The 19,708-nt window shown below is 46.7% G+C and overlaps 1 protein-coding gene across 1 annotated transcript in view; it reads right to left on the bottom strand.

Annotated features, from left to right (window-relative positions):
• The window catches only part of LOC129387822 (uncharacterized), a 133,106-nt gene extending 113,782 nt beyond the window's left edge, over nt 1-19,324 (bottom strand). The window contains exon 1 of the mRNA XM_055077406.1: nt 18,952-19,324. The gene's annotated coding sequence lies outside the window, so the exon portion shown is untranslated. The remainder of the gene's footprint in view (nt 1-18,951) is intronic.
• Between the last annotated feature and the right edge of the window lie 384 nt (nt 19,325-19,708).

The following is a 19,708-nucleotide window of genomic DNA, read 5'->3' as shown; positions in this document are numbered from 1 at the left end:
GCAATAAACGAGGGATCCAAGAAAACTGTGATTTTTCTCCAAATATATATTTCTCTAGAATTCTTCCAGAGCAAATTCAAGAAAGCTACTAGAAATCTTTATTTTACATTTTCGCTTGTTCACTTCTTGGCAGTGTTGGTCCTGTGCTTAATCTTTCCTGCGCGAGTTCGTTCGACTTGGTTGCTTGTTTGTCAAGTAAAAGAGAGGTGTATCTCACAGCTATGCTATTCAGATACACGTTATTTCATTTATCTTTTGCGGGTTTATGCGTGTTTATGGCGAACGATGGACATTATTCCCATTTGTACTAGTAAAAGTACCGCCCCCCCCCCTCATTTGCATAGAAATGTGACCTTAGGTTGCCCCCTCTCCCGAAATATTATCCTGGGTACGTGCCTGCTCGGGCCGATAGGTACAAATGCTCGCTTAGACATCTATAATAACCTGTGTATAGAAGAAACTATACTTGACTATACTTGACTCTTCAAAAGTCGCTCGAATCATCCCCATTTTAAAACCGGGTAAGACGCCCAACAACATTTCCAACAACAGGGCACAACATTCTCAATTAGAGCCTGCTTTTACATGAACCAAGCTTAAATGTGCAATTGCATCATGTCGCCAAATGTCTGCTGCTGGGCCGGACGGCATTACATGCACTGTACAATATGCTAAGAAACCTCGGGCCCAGGCATGTACCAAAGGGGGGGCCTGGGGGCACCCGCTTACCCCCCCCTCTCCGAAATTAAGCGGCATACCCCCTCTCCCCCCTCCCCTTCCGCCCGCCCACGCCACGGTTTCTCACACACATCCCCGTAGCGCTGGCAAATCAATCTTGAGACTTTCCCATTTGTACTGGTAAAGGTACCGTCCCCCTCTCATTTGCATAGAAAGGTGACCTTAGGTAGCCCCCCCCCCCCCCTCCCGAAATATAATCCTGGGTACGTTCCTGCTCGGGCCGATAGGTAGAAATGCTCGCTTAGACATCTTTAATAATCTGTGTATAGAAAAATTATACTTGACTCTTTAAAAGTAACTCGAATCATCCCAATATTAAAACCGGGTAAGACGCCCTGTGCCTTGACTTCTCTCGCCTCGTTAGTTTGACAAGTTGTTTATGCAAAGTATTGGAGAAAATGATTGACGCGCGATTTCAATGGTGGTGTAACGAAACGGATGTGTTGTCCAACTACTTAGTAGGTTTTTGAAAACAGAGATGCACAATGCATGCAATATTGGACACAGTATCCTGTGTGGAATACGAACGTGCATGTGGAAACTTGACGATAACAGTATTCCTAGACATCAAAAAGGCATTTGGCACTGTTGGTGAGGTTCATGTTCTGTAAGTATGTTAGAACTTGGATTGTCTGGCAGGCCCTTGCGGTGGATTTCTGAAGTTTTATTAGGTCGCGAAACATTTGTTCAGACGGGTGAAGGAAAGAGTGCTGAACTTCTTGTCAAACAGGGAGTACCACAGGGAAGCGTACTCACCCCTTTTCTTTTTAACTGCATCATGGCTGATTAAACACGAATACTGCCATCACAGTTAAAATTCTCACTGTATGCACATGATGTGTGCGTTTGGACATCTGGGTCTAATGTACAATTACTACTAAAGCTCAATTACTTCAGATGGCATTGCAAGATGGCGTAAACATCATTAACCAATTTTTGAAAAACAGGTGAATGGTTCCATCACACTGAAGGACAGCTGTACTGCCCTTCACCTGGAGGCAATAAATAATTTTCACTCTTAACGCCGAGTACGACGGCGTCACAAACGAGAAACTGGACGCGGAATTTAGCGAATCGGAAATTCGGTTAGTCTTGTTCGAACTCAACACTCGATCGGCGCCCGGCCCGGACCGGGTTACCAACAAGACTGTCCGCAACCTAGACGACGAGTCAGTCTCCCGACTCGCGGCCTACGTCGATGAGTGCTGGCGAGAGGGTTCCCTTCCCGAAGCGTGGAAACGGGCCCGCGTTATCATGATTCCTAAACCTGGCAAGCAAGTTACGCTCGATAAGCTAAGACCGATTTCGCTTACGTCTTGCGTCGGCAAAGTCATGGAACACGCAGTTCTCACCCGCGTGACCGACTTTCTCGAAGATCATGACGCGTTCCCGCACACCATGCTAGGATTCCGCCGCAACCTCTCCGCACAGGACGTATTGCTTCAGCTTAAACACCAGATCGTAGATGACACTACCAGCTCCACTAAGGCAATTCTAGGCTTAGATAATAAAAAGGCCTTTGACAACGTTAAGCACGAAGCGATCTTAAAAACAATTTGAACATTAGGACAAGGCCAAAGAATGTATAATTACGTTAGAGATTTCCTCGCGGGCAGGCGCGCATGCGTCGTCGTCGGCGACGAGGAATCGCCGGAATTTCAGACGGTTCCGTGCGGCACGCCGCAAGGATCCGTCATATCCCCATTACTCTTTAATTTAGTTCTACTTCGTCTACCCGAGAAATTAACAGAAATAGAAGGATCACATCACAGTCTCTACGCGGATTTAATCACCCTCTGGGTTCCCGGGGGAGGATGTGACGGTCACGTCGAGCGAACGCTACAGGCAGGAGTAGATGCGGTTCAGAATTACTTGCGTGGAACGGGCCTCGAGTGCTCGGCTACCAAGTCCGAACTCTTACTCTACAAACCCACAAGGAGAGGTCGTAAAACCCTGCGGGAAGAGGAACGGGAATATTCCAAAATACGCATTACATTGGCAGATGGTACTCCCGTACCGCACGTAGAGAAAATCAGAATCCTAGGGTTACACCTGCAGGCAAACGGCCATAACGGAGAGACGGTGCGAATACTTCGTCGTTCGGTAGATGACACGATCCGACTCTTTAGTCGCATCACGAATAGACGCAATGGTATGCGTGAAGAGTGCGCGATCCGTCTCGTGCAGGCGTACGCGATAAGCCGCATAACGTATGTTGCCCCCTACCTGAGGTGGATCGGGTCCGAAAAAAACAAAGTCGAATGCATGATCCGAAAGGCCTTCAAGAGGGCGGTCGGCGTTCCACTCAACGCGAGCACCGACAAGTTTCTAGAGCTCGGAGTTCACAACTCCCTTAACGAGTTAATCGAGGCGCACGACATTGCGCAATACGAACGATTGTCGAGGTCAAAAGCAGGTCGATGCATCCTCGAGTCGCTCAGCATCGCGTACCACACTCAGCATGGAGAAAAGACGGCGGTTCCCGCCTCTGTTCGCGACCGCCTGATCATCCCGCCGCTTCCCAAGAACATGCACCCGACGCACCACGCCGGGAGACGCAACAAACGAGCAAGCGACCTTCCGAAGAAGTTTGGCAACAGCAGCGAGGTGGTGTACGTAGACGCGGCGCGATATAGAGGAGGGAGAAGCGCACACGCGATAGCGGTTGTAGACCGCTCGGGTAAGTGCCTCGCGAGCGCCACGGTGACCACGGGACACACGGAGGCGGATGAAGAAGCCACGATAGCCCTAGCACTCGTCGCGGTGCCGAACGCTGCGATCGTGATCAGCGACTCGCAGGCTGCAATCCGCGGCTTCGCGCGCGGTCGTGTCTCGCGGGAAGCGGCCCGCATACTCCAAATTTCTGAGGACGGCGACTCGTCATCGCCCTCGCAACCCCAAAATTCTACGGTCTTGCTCCTCTGGACCCCGGCGCACACCGATGTTCCGCTCGCGGGCAACGAGGCGGCCCACGCCACGGCTCGAGGTCTCACACGCCGAGCCGCCGCTGATTATGTGGCCGCCTCCGCCCCCGAGAGCGGGGCATCGGATCTGCCGGATCGGGACACTACAACAGAAACGCCGCAACAAGAAACACACTGGGCGTGGGGCGATCGCCTAACTACATTCAGAGACCTCACCCAACACTACAGACTCGAAAGACGCACATTCCCGCCACCGCACGATAAATTGAACAGGAACGAGGCCGTAACTTTACGCTTGCTCCAGACACACACCTACCCTAGCCCCGCTATCTTACATCACTGCTATGCGCGTTTGTATCCAACAGACACGTGTAAAACATGCGGACAGAGAGCAATGCTGCGACACATGCTCTGGGAGTGTGCCGGCAACAACAGTAATCAAACCAGCTCCGTTGGCGACGCGTCCATAATCGCAGCCGTTGCCAGAGTAGGAGAAGGCTCGAGCTCGCTTCTTCCCGATGCCGCCCCGGATGCGGGAGCCGCCGGGGACCTTCTCCGTAGGCGTCGCCGCCGCTGGGAGGCGGCTATCAGAAGTTCAGAGCTGGCAGACCAGCTCAGGGCCCTCCGGCAAGCCGAAGGTGCCGCTCGAGTCCAAGGACTTCGAGCCGTCACCTGAGGCCACCACATCAAGGACTGCCAGACTATTCTTTACTAAAGTTTCTTCTTCTTTTTCTTCTTCTTCTGAATCTGGAAGGACAACCTCTAGTGATTGTCACACACCATCGATTTCTTGGTATAAAACTTGGTAGGCAGCTATCCTGGGCACCCCACATAAAAAAAAAAAAACTCGGAAATGAAGTCAGTGCGATAATGACTGTACTTCGGAGACTTGTAGGCACATCATGGGGCGGATCAGTATCGCCCATACTGACTGTTCACAATGCATTAATACGACAAAAATTGCGTGTTCAGCGCGCATCTTACACGCACTTTCCAACACGTAAGAAGTTCGAGTTCAAAGACTTGTAGCTAGAGGAACACGCATATGGCTAGGAGTTCCACTAGCGACTTCTAGCTGTCTTGTAATGGCAGAGGCTCGCGAATCACCGTTTCCTACTATCAGAACTACACAAACATGCCGACATTACTTTCGTCTTCAAACACAGCATAAAAGCCCCCCCCCCCCCCCCATTAGCTCTAGACATAAAGAAACGAGATAGAAGTTATGTTCATAAATAAATTCAAGAAAGTCTCCATATATTTTTAAGAAATGAATTTTGAAACTCATACGTCGAATATAACCCATGGCTGCTTACACTTCCAAAAATCAATTGTCAGTAGACGGGGGTATTCAGAAAAGGAGGCATGTACATTCAAGCTGCTCAACAACTAGCATTTCACCAGATATATATGCAATATTCAGAATACTGACACGCCTAAAAAGACGGCTCCAGTACAGCGACCTCTTCAACTTCATCATTCATTATACCGCACCTCAACAAACAAGAATCATTTAAGTTAGCTCGTCCGACTTCGTCCACAACGGCTGAACTGTTCGCAATCCTATGTGCGATAAAATTTATATTGTCAGTAAGAGATGCCCAAAAATGGGTAATTTTCAGCGATTCACAGGCGGCTCTAACATCACTCTGCAGCACAAAAGGGAAAACATTAAGTGATAGTATAATATACGAGACACTTAAAAGCCTCAAAAAGGCAAGCGCAGCGATACATAAAATAGCATTTCAGTGGATACCAGGGCATTTTAACATTCCTGGCAACACAGCAGCCGATGAAGCAGCACGACAAGCACACCTAAAAGATGATGCGGTTCTGCTCCCAATATCAAAGAATGAATTACGCTGCGTTATAAGGACAACGTCTTTCAAAATGTGTAGAAACACTTGGTTTGACCAGAATTCTAAGAGCTCCGACTAATACCATATTGATCCGTTTATTGAATTCAAATTTTCGTTGTCATTAGACAGGACTATGGAAACCCTTATTCATCGATTAAGGCTAGGCACTGCCTACACAAAGCATTTCTTACATAGAATTGGACTTGTGGGAACCCCCGAATATAACTGTGGATTTGTAGATTGAGATATACATCGCCTCCTTCTAGATTGCCCACATGACGACACACCAGGACGCCGACTTAAATCAACCCTAACGACCTTAGACCACAGACCTTTCAGTTTAAAAAAACTTTTGGGCCCTTGGCCAACAACGGCCTTGCAGAAGATCACTTTAAAAGCATTAAAAACTTTTCTCGAAGACAGCGGCATTGTTGGCCGTTATAAACACCTTTAATGTTCCTTTTATTTCAATGTCGCTCTGTATGTGTTCGTGGATTATATTATGTTGACTGTTCTGTTCTGACTATATGTGATAATGCATTTACAAGATGTATGCACCACCCACTGAGTAGAGGCTGTATTGTTAGGTGACAGTATTATTTGCATTTGCACGACCTATGCACCACCCGCTGACTATAGACTGTATTATTGGGTGGCAGTACCATTTCTATTTTTGAGCCTTCTTCTACAGGGCTGTGGAGTCATTTAACTTGCATATTGTATTTAACTTGTATTTTTTTATGTCGTAGTGTTACTGCGAAAACGTTGTTTGACAAGTTCTGGTGCTTGTATGAGAAGGTTCGTTGATATGTAATCTTGAACCATGCATATTGAAGGTTAGACCCATTCAAGAGTAGCGGGTGCCTTAACTGGTGCGCCAATATCTCCTTATATCCTATCAATAAAAAAAAAAACAGCCCTCAAACCAGGTTTAACATGAGTCGCCGTTTTTGAAAGCGAGCCAGGTGGCTATACATTACTGCCGAAATTTTATGCCGCGATGATGGACATGTACTTTTCAAATTTCGTTGGCACTCCTACCAATTTGCGTGGTAAGATTTCCGCGGGTGAAATAATTCAGGTTCAGTTTCTGTAAGCGCTCCTGCAGTTGCAATGCGATCAGTATCACTCACCTAAATGAGTACCACCATTTACATTCATGGAACCTTTGGCATCGTAACATAACGACGTAAAATTATTTCGGCGGTATGTCAGCCGGAACACTTTACTGACCGCAGGCTTTATGAAACACACAAGAGGATTTGGCTGCTCTGACGTATCTGTCGGCGCAATTCTTTTTAATATTAATTATTAATTGCATTGAAGGAAAGATTCAACGAAGAATAAAACAAGAGCAACTTATAACAAGCAGTTCAAAAACAGCGTGGCTCCGCTTGCACAAACGTCTTCTTGCAATGTTTACACGGCGTAATGATTACACGTCTGTCAATATGAAGTTGATAATTAAAAAAAAACTTGTGTCTATTGTATTAAATAAATTACATTTTAGTGCGAATATCCTACTGCATGAAAATCTCTGCTTTTCATTTTTCAATTTCTTTTTCAATATCAAAGGAACCATTCTCGATTTTGTCGCTGTAGTACGCAATTGGAATGATTAAACTCCGGAACGCAATAACTAACGGTCACCAGCTTTTCATAAAATGCCTTACCACCTATAGCGTCGCAATAGCGGCAAATAAGTGCGCCAGCTTACCTACCGGTGTGTCTGAACGGTCACAAAGGCACAGAGTCATTGTTCAAGATTGACGCGACACATACGCAAAAATCGCGTACTGGTAATTGAAAACCGCCTCAAAGACCAGCGTGTTGAAAGATAGGCCAGCACGCTACGCAGAAACAATGATGCCTTTTACGGGTTGCTCTTTGTCGGCGGAGACTGTGCAAAAGGAATATTTAACAACTAGTGCATCTGTTCCAGAAAAAAAAATAACCAAGGAAAAAAAGAAAGTCATCCTAAGCGACGGTTCTGGCAACAGCTGTGGTCAAAGCTTCTGGTACTTGCCGTATCTTTTGATTTTTTTGTCTTGATTACTATAGCTTTTGTCTGTCACTCAATAGCATGAAGCCACAATGTAGTAAATTCGAAGAACTCATTTGTTATATCCATTGGCCCTGCGCTTCCAGTTGTCGATAAATTTTTCTTCGTCCTGCAGCGGTGTGCTATAGCACCCTTCCCTAGTTAGCTCTGATGGGAGAGAGACCACGCCGGAAAGGCGTTCGTCTCGATTTTCTTTGCCTAATACCAGGACGAAGTTTCCATTCAACTGCGAAGCTTTCTTTCTGAGAAAGCACTGTGAGTTTTCTTTGAGGCTTCGTGCTACTATGGGGAAGATGACAATTTGTTCCTTTCATGAAACTTCTTTCAGCGTGCGTATTTCTGGGTAACTCATTTACCAGTGCCTAGAAGGAGCCCTCGTATCAACTGCGAAAATTGAGTCTGCAACGAGTCCATCCGAGCTCCAGCAATTACAAGCCCTAGAAGAGCGCAATTTCAGCATAATCCGAGAGATGTCGGTATACGCTGATGTGGCTGCAAGGGCCGGTGCAACCATGATGCCGGAATGTAAGCTTTCTGATACTTCATGGGCTCGTCATCCCTTATCATCAGGCACGTGGTACACCTTGCGAATGACCGGCCATGGTTGCTCAGTGGCTATGGTGTTGGGCTGCTAAGCAGGAGGTCGCGGGATCGAATCCCGACAGTGGCGGCCGAATTTCGATGGAGTCGAAATGCGAAAACACCCGTGTACTTAGATTTAGGTGCACCTTAAAGAATCCCAGGTGCTCAAAATTTTCGGAGTCCTCCACTACGGCGTGCCTCACAATCAGAAAGTGTTTTTGGCACGTAAAACCCCATTTTTTAATTAATTTTAACACCTTGCGAATGAGCTGAAACGCAAGCTCAGTAATTTTTGCAGAGCAAGACATTCAGTTCCAATATCGTCGCAGCGCAAGCGCACATTCGAAAAACATGGGTTAGCATGTGCTATGTCTTGGCTACGACATGCGCCTCATGTCGTTAACGTAATACCAGCGTTGGTGACGAATAGTCCAATCTGTTTTACCCACCACGTATTGCAGCACGTAATGGGTGTCACTTAACGCGCTCATCAAGCGCTTCTCTAGCATAAGTTGGCTGCTCCTGGTTTGAGCACAAAGCAATTACTTCGGAAGTCCGATAAGAAAACTCGAGTTATAAACAACGCTCCAATATATATATATATATATATATATATATATATGCATGTGTGTGTGTGTGTGTGTGTGTGTGTGTGTGTGTGTGTGTGTGTGTGTGTGTGTGTGTGTGTGTGTGTGTGTGTGTGTGTGTGTGTGTGTGTGTGTGTGTGTGTGTGTGTGTGTGTGTGTGTGTGTGTGTGTGTGTGTGTGTGTGTGTGTGTGTGTGTGTGTGTGTGTGTGTGTGTGTGTGTGTGTGTGTGTGTGTGTGTGTGTGTGTGTGTGTGTGTGTGTGTGTGTGTGTGTGTGTGTGTGTGTGTGTGTGTGTGTGTGTGTGTGTGCGTGTGGGCAACACTGTGTCCTCCGGCACGATGTCGAAGATTACGCACTCTCGGCATGTCTAATCCCCCAAGCACGGCAGCAGCGCGAGCCGTAATTGCCGATGCCGCGCGGGCCGGGCCGTTAGGTTCCGGCCAATGCGAGAATACCACGCAAAGAAGGAGTCTCGCGGTCGAGGGCCGCTTACCAACGCAGCCACGTTTCTGATTACGCAGCAGTCGCCACGCGCTGACTCCCACAAAGTCAGGGTCGTCATTATCGCCAACGCAGCCGCCAGTATGGTTCACTCCTGGGTAGCTGTACAGCTCAGGTACATTCCTGCCCCAACAGGAAAACTTGCATTCATTCTGCATTGCAGCGATTTCTGCCAGCGTGCAAGTGAGAACGTCAACCGCTGCTACGGTGTCCTGACGCGGAACACGGAAGTCGCAGCTTCGTTTCCCGGCCGCGACGGCTGCTTTACGCTGGGGGCCGAGTGCAAAAGTGCTCGTGCATTGGTGCACGTCAGAGACATCCACTACGTTAAAAATTATTCCAAGCTCACCCTCTTTAGCGTCTGTCATAGCCTGATTGTTGGTTTCGGATGTTAAATTAATTAATTAATTAATTAATTAATTAATTAATAGTTAAATAAGTTTTACGTGTAATGTTGTTCTCAAGTTGACGAAATCCCTCATGAGAGAACTTACCTTCGATGCTGGAACAAGCAGAGCATTCGCTTCAAGCGAAAATCTGGTCCTACCTCACAAATTGGGGGGACAGCGTCAGATGAAGTTGCCTCGGGCAACCTTTGTAGGGTCAACTTCAGGCCCTTCTATTGGCAAAGATGGGCGCCAATGACAGGTAGTCTTCGACACTTGATGCACCTCTTTTGTCGAACAAAAGGGTCGCTGGCTATTCTCTGTGTAGAGGTGCCCGCTGAACGTCTCCATTTGTGATGCGTCTGTTCTATAGCACTGAAACTGCCACAGTTTTTAATTCACGATGACGATGTTCACGATCAGATCACGTAAAGGAAAAAAAAATGTACTTTCAGACAATGCTCCGAGCTCTGAAAAGTATTTCTTTTCATGCCAGGGTTGATGCCCTCAATGTTATACATTCATTTAATGAATGCGTGCCAGCCAGCTCCACGCAGAAACTGCAAAAACAGAGAGAAAGTGACTATCGATGATTAACCGCCCACAGTCTTAGAGCTCGTATTTTCGAGTCCCGGCAGCTATAAACGTTCTCTACCATGTGTCCTACCTCCGTGGGCACATTCGTGGCAGATTGTGAGCCTCCACTGCGCACGCGCAGGCAGAGAGCACTCGGGTAACTCGCAAGGGTAACTTCAGGTAACTTCGAGTAACTTCGGTGCAAAAGACCGTAGGCTCGGGCAACAAAATGTGTAAGCGCTACCCCAGCCTGCAGTCTCGAAAAAGAGACTTCTACCACCTTAATGAGATTATATACATTAGAAGGATTGCTTACATTACAAACAATAACAAGTCTGGCATTTAGTCTTTCACTGACCCTTTTTTTCTTTTCCTCATGGACAGCAGTCCTTTTGCAGCGTTAGCTTCAATATCGCGGCTTATAGCTCAATAAGAAAAATTTGAACCTTCTGGGGCTTATCTTCTCCACCAACAATATTTGTTATCTATCGTACCTGTATTTTCTTCCTTCAGCACCACGCTCGGGTTTGTTCGAGATCGACAGTGACATGCGTGCATCAGCGTTACATAGCGTTCCTGATAGTAAAGCAGTGACTACAGCGTTAAATTTCTTTCTCGCGATATATCACTGGAATATGCTACCAAATGAAATCGTATCAGCGCTAAGTCATGATGATTTCCTAGCAAAACTCAAACACTATTTTAACGTACTAATATATTATACTCTCACTCATTTGTTATAGGCATCACTCTGTTATTGCGTTCTTTTTTCTTATTTTACTCTTACTGTACCTTTTTTTTCCCTCACAATATTTTGATGTTCCTTGCGCAAATGGTTTCGTTCTAGGTTAGCACAGGGTCACCTGTACTGCATAAAATCTTATCTGCTTGTGCGTTTCATTGTTTCATGCAGTATCTGCTGGTATGTGTACCTTTTTAGCAAGCATCTTTCCTTGTATGAAGTGACCAAGTTACGTTGATCTTGTGTAACAGCCATTTTAAATCTATAGGTATCTTCAACGTTTAGGACGTGTCGTTGTATTGCTCGTACTGTTCTTTCTTTCCTGTTTTCCCGTTTGTGTTCTTTTTATTGTAGCATGCATTATCTGTTTAAATGCGTATACTGTATCTATCACTAATTTATTGTAACACCCCTATGTAATGCCCGCATGAGTCTTTAGGGTACTTGAACAAAAAAAAAAGAATACTGCATAAGCTTAGACGATTGTTTTAGGGCAACAAGGTCAGCCCTGATGGGTGTAAAATTTTATTGCAGTGCACACTTGCGTGAGGCCGAATGACCGTTGGCTGTAAGGATTGCGAAGATGCTTCTTACGGGCTAAAAGCAAATGCAAACGCGGTGGCTTACACGCTCACTTCCTGTTCAGACGCGCTGAAAGGCATCGAAGGGGGCTCTCTAAGTGCTGATACACGAACCCACCACTCGCGCCCGGCCTGACCGTTGATTTCCCTTTCCAGGACTCGTGTGCCGGTGCGCGGAAGTGCCGGTGCCCTAATCGTGAATCCGTGTTTCTGCAAAGTCATTTGCCACCCAGGCATTTACGACAACTGGGCTAACGTGCACTGTTGCTGGTCAAATTCTCGTTAACAGAGGCAGCCAGAAGATGAAGCGAAAAAAAAATATAGAGGTTAAATAGACAAGCTCATCAGTTGACTTCCGTGTACAAGAGAAAGAAGAAAAAAATTTACTCGCCGTACAGGCCCTGCGAAAGTGGAATTACTACCAGCGAAGATGTTGAAAACCACCACTACAACTGTTGAGGGCCGTTACAACTCCGGCCCGTTATTCAGCCACAGGAGAATGCGGACGTGCGGACTTAACCCGTGCTGGAATTCCACGATACCGCTTCTTTTTCCTTTGCCCCTCCTCGTGCTCATGCTACGCCGCGGGAGTTATAACTAGGCGTTGCCTACCCATAGCTGTGCTGCAACAACAATGAAATCAGTTCCTAGGCTGCTTCATGCATATATGAAAGCCTAGTGACGTCCCTCCCCACGGCGCAAGCAGCCGTCGACAAGGCAGCTTGCGCGACAGTAATCTTTGCCGAGAAATGTACGCGGGGAGCGCTATGTGCTTCGCATTGTTAGCGGGAGCGCCTTGTCATCAATTATGTGGTTTGGATGCCTGTTTTGCTTTTGTTCTTTATTGGAAAAAATGCTGTGCTATGCGTTGTGTGCGTGATGCCAAATAATGTATGCACTTCTCCCCTCAATCGTCGGAGGTTCTTTCTTTTGTTTATTTTCGTGAGGACACCGTCGTGAGAAATCCCGACCAACTATAGGGTAGCAGTTTCGCTGTAAAAAAACTTAGTAATTTATAAAGTGATAACAGAACAGGACAAAGATAAATACTAATACATTCTGTACCATTACGTGTGAGAATCAAGAAATGATTATGGGACACGCTGGGGACTCTGGATTAATTTTGGCCGCTGTAGATGCTGCGTAGATGCTGTAGCAGCCCACATTGTGCAACTAATAGGGGTCTTCAGGTGTGAGAGTCGAGGCTCAGGTGCCACCTGTATCTCTCAAATTGCACCGGCGTCAATATCAGTTTGTCCAGGCCAGCAAAATCATGAGTTCATTTCAGTCGTTTTTCTTTGAGTCGTCCCAAAACACGTTTCTTATACGTGAGATATCAGCAGTAGCGATGATAACGCGCTTAGAATGTGTAAAGAGCAACTCATGATAAAATACTTGCCAGGAAAGCAGTTCTCAGTTTCACTGCAGCGTAATGTAGAAGGAGAAAGACCGGTTGCGCACAAAAGCGAGTCAGCAGAGAGTTCTGCTGAAGCGCGCACGCAGCCGAAAGAGAGCTTGTAGAACGTTAATCAATTGCACTTTCAAAGACGTCTCGAAATTCTCTAGAAGAAGAGCAAATAAAGAACGCAACTGCCTGCGAAAGGAAAACTAGAGCGCCTTACACCGCGAATGCTGTGTGAAATAAGTCTTGTAATGGTCTAAGGGAGGAAAGGCAGCCCACGTGCTAGGAATCCAGACAGAGTGGCATTTCGAAACATTTTTTTTCTTCTAAGCCACCGCTCTCTTTAGACTTTTTTTTTCTTTTAGATGACCCTTATAAGCGTTTCGTCAAAATAAAGGCCACCGCCCACCTCCGCCTCCCTGGCCAACGCACACACACACATCCATGGTTTTAACGGCTGTTGGTTTCGAAAGCGAGGCGCTTACGACAGTGAAAAACAAGCCGCTATATTTGCCCTTTTGAGTACGCTCTTCACGAATGTTGACACTGGCTACGCTGCTGTGTCGAAAAACAATATAATCTGTATTCGTCACACCTTGTCTGGCGTAAACACCATTTTCGTAAAGGCTCCTTCTTTCTCACAGTTCTCATGGTGGAAATCGTATTTGGTGGTTTATATACATATATATCTTTCGACGTATAACTATGGGGACCTACCGCGCTGTCTAATGACGTATACGCTTGTCTTCCCGAAGTTCGAGCGCCTATCGACAGCCCTTCGACGAGCTTGCCCTCAGTGTGGAGCCAGTATACATGCACGCTGCAGCAACCAGTGGACGCTGCGGCTCTTTTAACTTCTCACACCAGCGTCTTCCGCACCAGCCGCTAGTCCTGTGGATAAAAATCCTACGACCTTCCAAACCCCGAGTGACGCTTATCTGAGTGTTACACGCCGAGGTTTGACCACTCCAGAGACCAGGCTTGGGAATGCCGGTGATGCCGTGTTCGAGCGCAACCCTTGCCTCGCGGTAGGGGTTCTTTCGAAAGTGTCATATAGCAAATCTGAATCGCGTCTCTCAAACATTCGCTTCTTGCGCTCGCTAGTCTCTGTGTTCTCGCAGCGCTGTCAACTGTTGGAAAGCTTCAGCGCAACTTGCGTATATTGCTCGCGCGCGAGATATTCCCGCTAAGACTCTCTGCACTCATGAAGAAGACGTAATTATACCAACGCGCCAAAATAAGGAACTCACGTGCTGTTGATGCGGGGCCACCGCGGACCGACCGCGTGGTGGTTTCGAAACGAACGAGTCACCTCACGACTTGACCACGCCGCTCGTGACTCAGCGCCGTCTCTGTCACGTCTTTCACGAAGGAAACGGAGAGATAAGCGAGAGGGAGATAAAATAAGGCTCCTTTTTTCTCGCGTGACTAACCCGCCCTCGTGACGTGGCGCGTATACCTCCTTGCTCGTGTCGCGTATTTTCTGCTAATAACGCGGCATTTCGTCTTTCTTCTTGTTTCTCCCCCTCTCTGCGTCTCGTTTCTGCCGTCTTTCCGTACGAGGCATGTCCAAAGGACGGGCGAAAGTACGAGCCTGCTCGGGGAATCGTTCGCGCCTCCGATCTCAAAGAAAGGAGGAGTTGCGGGCAAGACGCTGGGCTCGGCGCTCCTCTAGCTGACCGTGACCTCGACTCTTTGCATGCGGCGAAACCGCGGATGCAGCAACGCGACGCGTTTGTTTTCTTTTTTTTCTCAAAGCTGCCCCAAAATAGCAAAACAGAATTTAATCGTCCACACTTTCTTCGCACGCTTTTGTGCACTAGTGCCTCCTCTTGCCCGTAAATGCGTCTGTAAAAAAAAAAAAAAGTTCGCTGTCTGCTTACACCGTTCTGACATGCTTTCTTGTGAACGTGTTCTGCTTTCGCTGAAGAGATTATATTCACGGAGGCCTGAGAAAGCACAAGGAAGCCTTCATAAATGACATCTATTGAAATCGAGTCGTTTCCTTCTTCCCTTTTTCGTTTTTATTTTTACCTTTATCCTGGGTGAAAGGAGACACATGCTGACATAGCGGGGGAAGTTAAATTAAGGAATGGCAAATATTTTGGGCTCTTATACATGTGCAAATGGTGCTTGGTTTAGACAAACGTTAACAACAGCGCCAGATATATATATATATATATATATATATATATAGAGAGAGAGAGAGAGATGTGATTAGGAAATTTACCGGCATAACATAGGTTCGGTTGACGCAGATCAAGGGTAATGCGAGATGACTCGGACAGTCCTTCGCCCTAAGGCGGAATTCAAATATTATTATGATAAAGATGATGAATACTATAATGATGATGCAACTACTATGCTCTTTCTGAATCTCTCATGTGAAGTGCAAGGGAAGCAAAAACAAGAAAAGGGTCTAAAAGCGTGTCTTACGCAGAAGAAAGATACTGCTATACCTAACGCACACCTCAACAAAATTGTGAGAACACGGGCTCATTTTCTCGAAACTAACGATTACAAAACAAACAAAAGACGCGGAATGTCGCGTTAAAGACTACGAGATAAAAGCACATGCAGAACAATACTAGATTCGGAATATTGCGGCACATTGTTATACTGCTTTAGATGAGTCAACATGGATTCGCCAGAACATATGTACTTGCACATGCACCACTTCTGACAACAGAGTTAATTCCTGTCTGTATCTCTGAAGGGAGGCGCAAAGTTCCAGCTTGAACGTGAGCTGTTTCAGTGCTATAACATTTGCTTTCGGGATCGCCGTGCACTTCACAGCGAAGCTTCAAACTAGGCCTTCGAGCACACGCTTTCACTCCCACAGCACCACCTACTACATCCTTCTTGTTTGCACGTTCTTCAGTAACATTCCAGAAAGCCCCCAATTTCCGGGCCGAATAAATTTACCGTTTCATTCAGTAGAGTGGATCTAATATATGGGTAGCCCTGAGTCCGAATTCACAGCTTTATGGTTCGTAGCAATACGTCATTCATTCGCTAGCTGCAGTGCTCATAACTGTTCGCTATCACAATTGACCAGACCCTTTTCTTGCGCGAACGGCTTTGAACATAACGAATTGCTTTGTGAATACCAACTTGGATGAAGCGCAAATCTGAAATGGTCAAAGATGCTCCTTAAGGACGTCCGGTTAATGTAGATACCATCGAAAGACATTAATGACATATCACATTTTTTGGAACTCTTCGCAACTGCCTTCTCTCATTCACAGCAGCACGCAGTTAAACCTGTACGTCGCGGCCATTTGCGCAGAGTGGTTTGACTGACCATAACAACATTGTGGACGTCAGCGTCTACAGTAAGCGTTGAAGAAAGCTGCGTGATGAAAACATGAAATACGATTGGGGTATGCATGAGCTAAGACTAAGCGCTACTGCCATTCGATATTTAATGTTACTTTGTGTGGTAATCGAGAAATTCTCCAACATATTCTAAGCGTCCGCATGCCTATAGAATAGAAAGCATGTAATATGTGACCCTTATTAACAGTTGGCATAGCCATTAATAAGACTCATGAAGACCTGGTACCATTAATCCTGAGAATCGAGGCATGCGAGATTTTTTTGTTCAATATATCCGGCAGTTTAAGCTAAACGATTTTGCAAAAAGAATAGTACGCGTATAACTTACCCAATTGACAATCTACGCAGGAGTCGCGATGTTTTTGTGTGCAACATGCTGTAGGCTCCGTAGTACCGGCTCATTATTTTGTCGTATAATTAAAAGTTTTCCCCGAAATGATTTGATGCTACGTGTGTTTCGGCTGTTCCACTTCCGCGAATTTCAGAGCTGGCTATCGTGTGTGCGCTAATTGGAGCTCAAATGAATCTAAAGAGTTGCATAAGCCTAGGTAGCCTAAATTAATCTCGAACGTTGGTTAAGCCTACGCGCAAATAGGAATCTTGCAATGAGCTTAGTCGGCAGTCAAGATTGCGCGAAGTGAAACATGGAAGTGCCGTTAATTGGCTATTATTCTTCGGCCTTCACCAAACAAGGTTATTCGAAGGCATAATAATCTGTACATCGTTGCGGAAGATGTACAAGTGCACCGGCAAATGAAGAGTCAGTTGCCTTACGATTGACGCCGATTTGATAATCAGGAGCCTGAGGCGTTTCCCGAAGAGCTCTTGGCCGCGATCGAAGAGACGCCAACAGCGCTCACGCTTTGCACACCTAGTATATTTCGCCCACCCAAAACCCTGTCTCGATCTCTCTGGAACATATCGCAGTGCGGCTCAACGGAAGCTATATGTGTCATATACGAGGTCCGACACGTGGCGCGATAGAATGGAGTTCCAGACACCTGATCTGAAGTAACCTAGGTGAGCGAAAGCTTGCATACGCGATGAATGCATCCTCGGTGTCTCCGCATTATAGTAAGGGAACAGTGCCCATTGTTAATTCATCAATGTCCTTGTCTAGCACGGCTGCTTCTAGCCTTTCGTGATTTCTGCTTAGTCGCTCGCGGAAGATGTCACCATGTTGGTGGCTGCTTATCAATTAGTCGTGAGAACAGCACAACAGGCAAAAAGATAATTGGTGGGAGAAACCCCGACGCCGGACATCCGCGTCCAGACGACAAAACGTTTTTCTTACGCGGCTGGCACAAAGAAGCACAACAGCTTTCCGCAACTGGCTGCTGCTAACGAAGGCTCTCGGGAAGACTCTCTTCGCAATACTTTTATGCGCGCAGGGCTGTTGGGTTTTCTTTCGTTCCTTCTGACAGAACTGCGCTATAAGTCGTTTGACTTGCTTATCGTGGTACTATGTTGCAATCGAAGCACAGGGAACATTGGTTCAGCAGTTGACAGAATGTCAGAAATTCCCTAGAACGTTATTAGGGGGCATTATTGAAAGCCGAGTAAGTCAAGGCTATTGTTTGCCCCACTAGCGCTTCATTAGGTTTGCCGTACTTCTGAATCGATAAAAATGTAGACAATGTCAAGTATATTTTATCACTGCTGGTGAGTGTTTGTGTGCGCTTGCTAGTGCACGCGTGTATGTATAACAAGTATTAACGTCGGTTGGGAAGCATAGAATTCGTTGTAGCAAGCTTCATCTCGAGGAATCAATCTGCTCTTTATTATCTTCCTTCTTTACTTCTTTCTTTCCTCCTATGTGAGGTACAGCAAGAAGAAGATTGCTACAGCAAACATCGCGCGTAAATAAAAGATGTACGCTGACATTATACCGACCTCCGTAAGACATAACATTGTAGCATGGAATGATCTGTGAGTCGAAGTTGATTGACAGAAGATTGACAGATCAGATTGTATTATAGAAATGTTTTAGGTTTCATAAAAGAGATCAGAGAAGTATATTTTAACATAAATGTTGCCAGTTCTGAGTATCGAATGCTTTTAAATTCACGGAAGGTTGTAAATAGACATATTGTTTACTAGATTGCCTAGATCAAGTCGCTTTGTGCGGACTCCCTGGAGGCTCGCTCTAAAGCGGCCCGCGATGAAAATGGCAAAAGCCACTTTCAGTTGTAGTCGGCGTCATCATTATTATTTGTTATTTATGCTTAAGGACCCTTCACTTGCTCAATAAATAATAGGGGGGAGTGGGAGCAAAACTATGTGAAATATAGATAAAACTACGTCAATAGTTTAGAGACTAAAATTGTGTCACCGAAATAATTACTCATGACGCCGAGGATGGCTAGGCTATAATTACAAACGATGGGTCCTCATATTGAACGTTCGCTATCTTGACGTAAATAACTAAGCGTGACTTATATTGATACATTTCGGAGATACAGGCAGTGTAATTATTCCATATTTGCCCGTTTTGTAACTGATTAGCACTGGCCAACACCACATCACATCACAGTACTTACTAGCACTTAAAGGCCCTCCTGCGCTGTGCTAGAGATCTTTCAGGCAACTTAACGCTTCTGTTCTGACTTATAAAAATTAATAAAAAATAAAGCAGAGTTTCCTTTTTTGAATTTGACGAATTTGACACTTACTTAGCGCCACATATATCTCCGGCGACCGCGATGGCAGCTGCGTGGAGACGCCAGTTTCGACGTACTGCGAAGCCGAAGATGTCGCACCTTCCGTCACACAAGCAACGTGATCAAGCACACCCTCCTTAAAAGCGCCGGTCGACGATGAGTATCCAAGAAGTCACACGGCACCGGCCCGTATCTTCCGAACCTCGCGGGGGAACCACACCACACAAACTGCGCGCGCGCTCTCCAGTCCAGGAGCACGCTCGAGAACACAGTCCAAGCAGGGTGACGAAACCCGAACTTCGCTTGGACAAGCAGCGGCGTTCAGCGGGAGGGCATGCACCAGCGAACGCGGCTCTCGGTCGGCAAATGCGTTACGCGAGGAGCACGCGTTTTTTCGCCTTCGTCCGGGCGTCCGTCCGTGGCTCAGCGGCGGGCTACTCGCCGAGCGCGGAGACGGACGGAGAGGAGGCGAGCGGCCGTGGAAAGTGCGCGCTCCAAACAAAAGCGCGGCGGAGAGGGTGGAGCGGGGGAGAGGGATTCGCCTGCGAAGCCTTTTCCTCTCCGCGGTCAACCATCCGCTAAGTCCACCGCCACCCGAAGAGGCGCCAAAGGAAATAAATAAGGCGAAAACGCAAACGAAAGCAACGACGGCCACACAGGCACGCGCGTACCCGCAGGAAGAACATAAAAGTAAGACACGGCAGTCGGCGTAGCCAGACCGGGGACGCGGTGATTCAGCGCGCGCTACACAGGGGGCGGCCGGGCACCG

Source organism: Dermacentor andersoni, chromosome 2 (genome assembly GCF_023375885.2).
Source record: "Dermacentor andersoni chromosome 2, qqDerAnde1_hic_scaffold, whole genome shotgun sequence".
Taxonomy (NCBI): domain Eukaryota; kingdom Metazoa; phylum Arthropoda; class Arachnida; order Ixodida; family Ixodidae; genus Dermacentor; species Dermacentor andersoni.
Note: the sequence above shows the minus strand (reverse complement) of the source record. Positions and strands in the feature narration are given on the sequence as shown.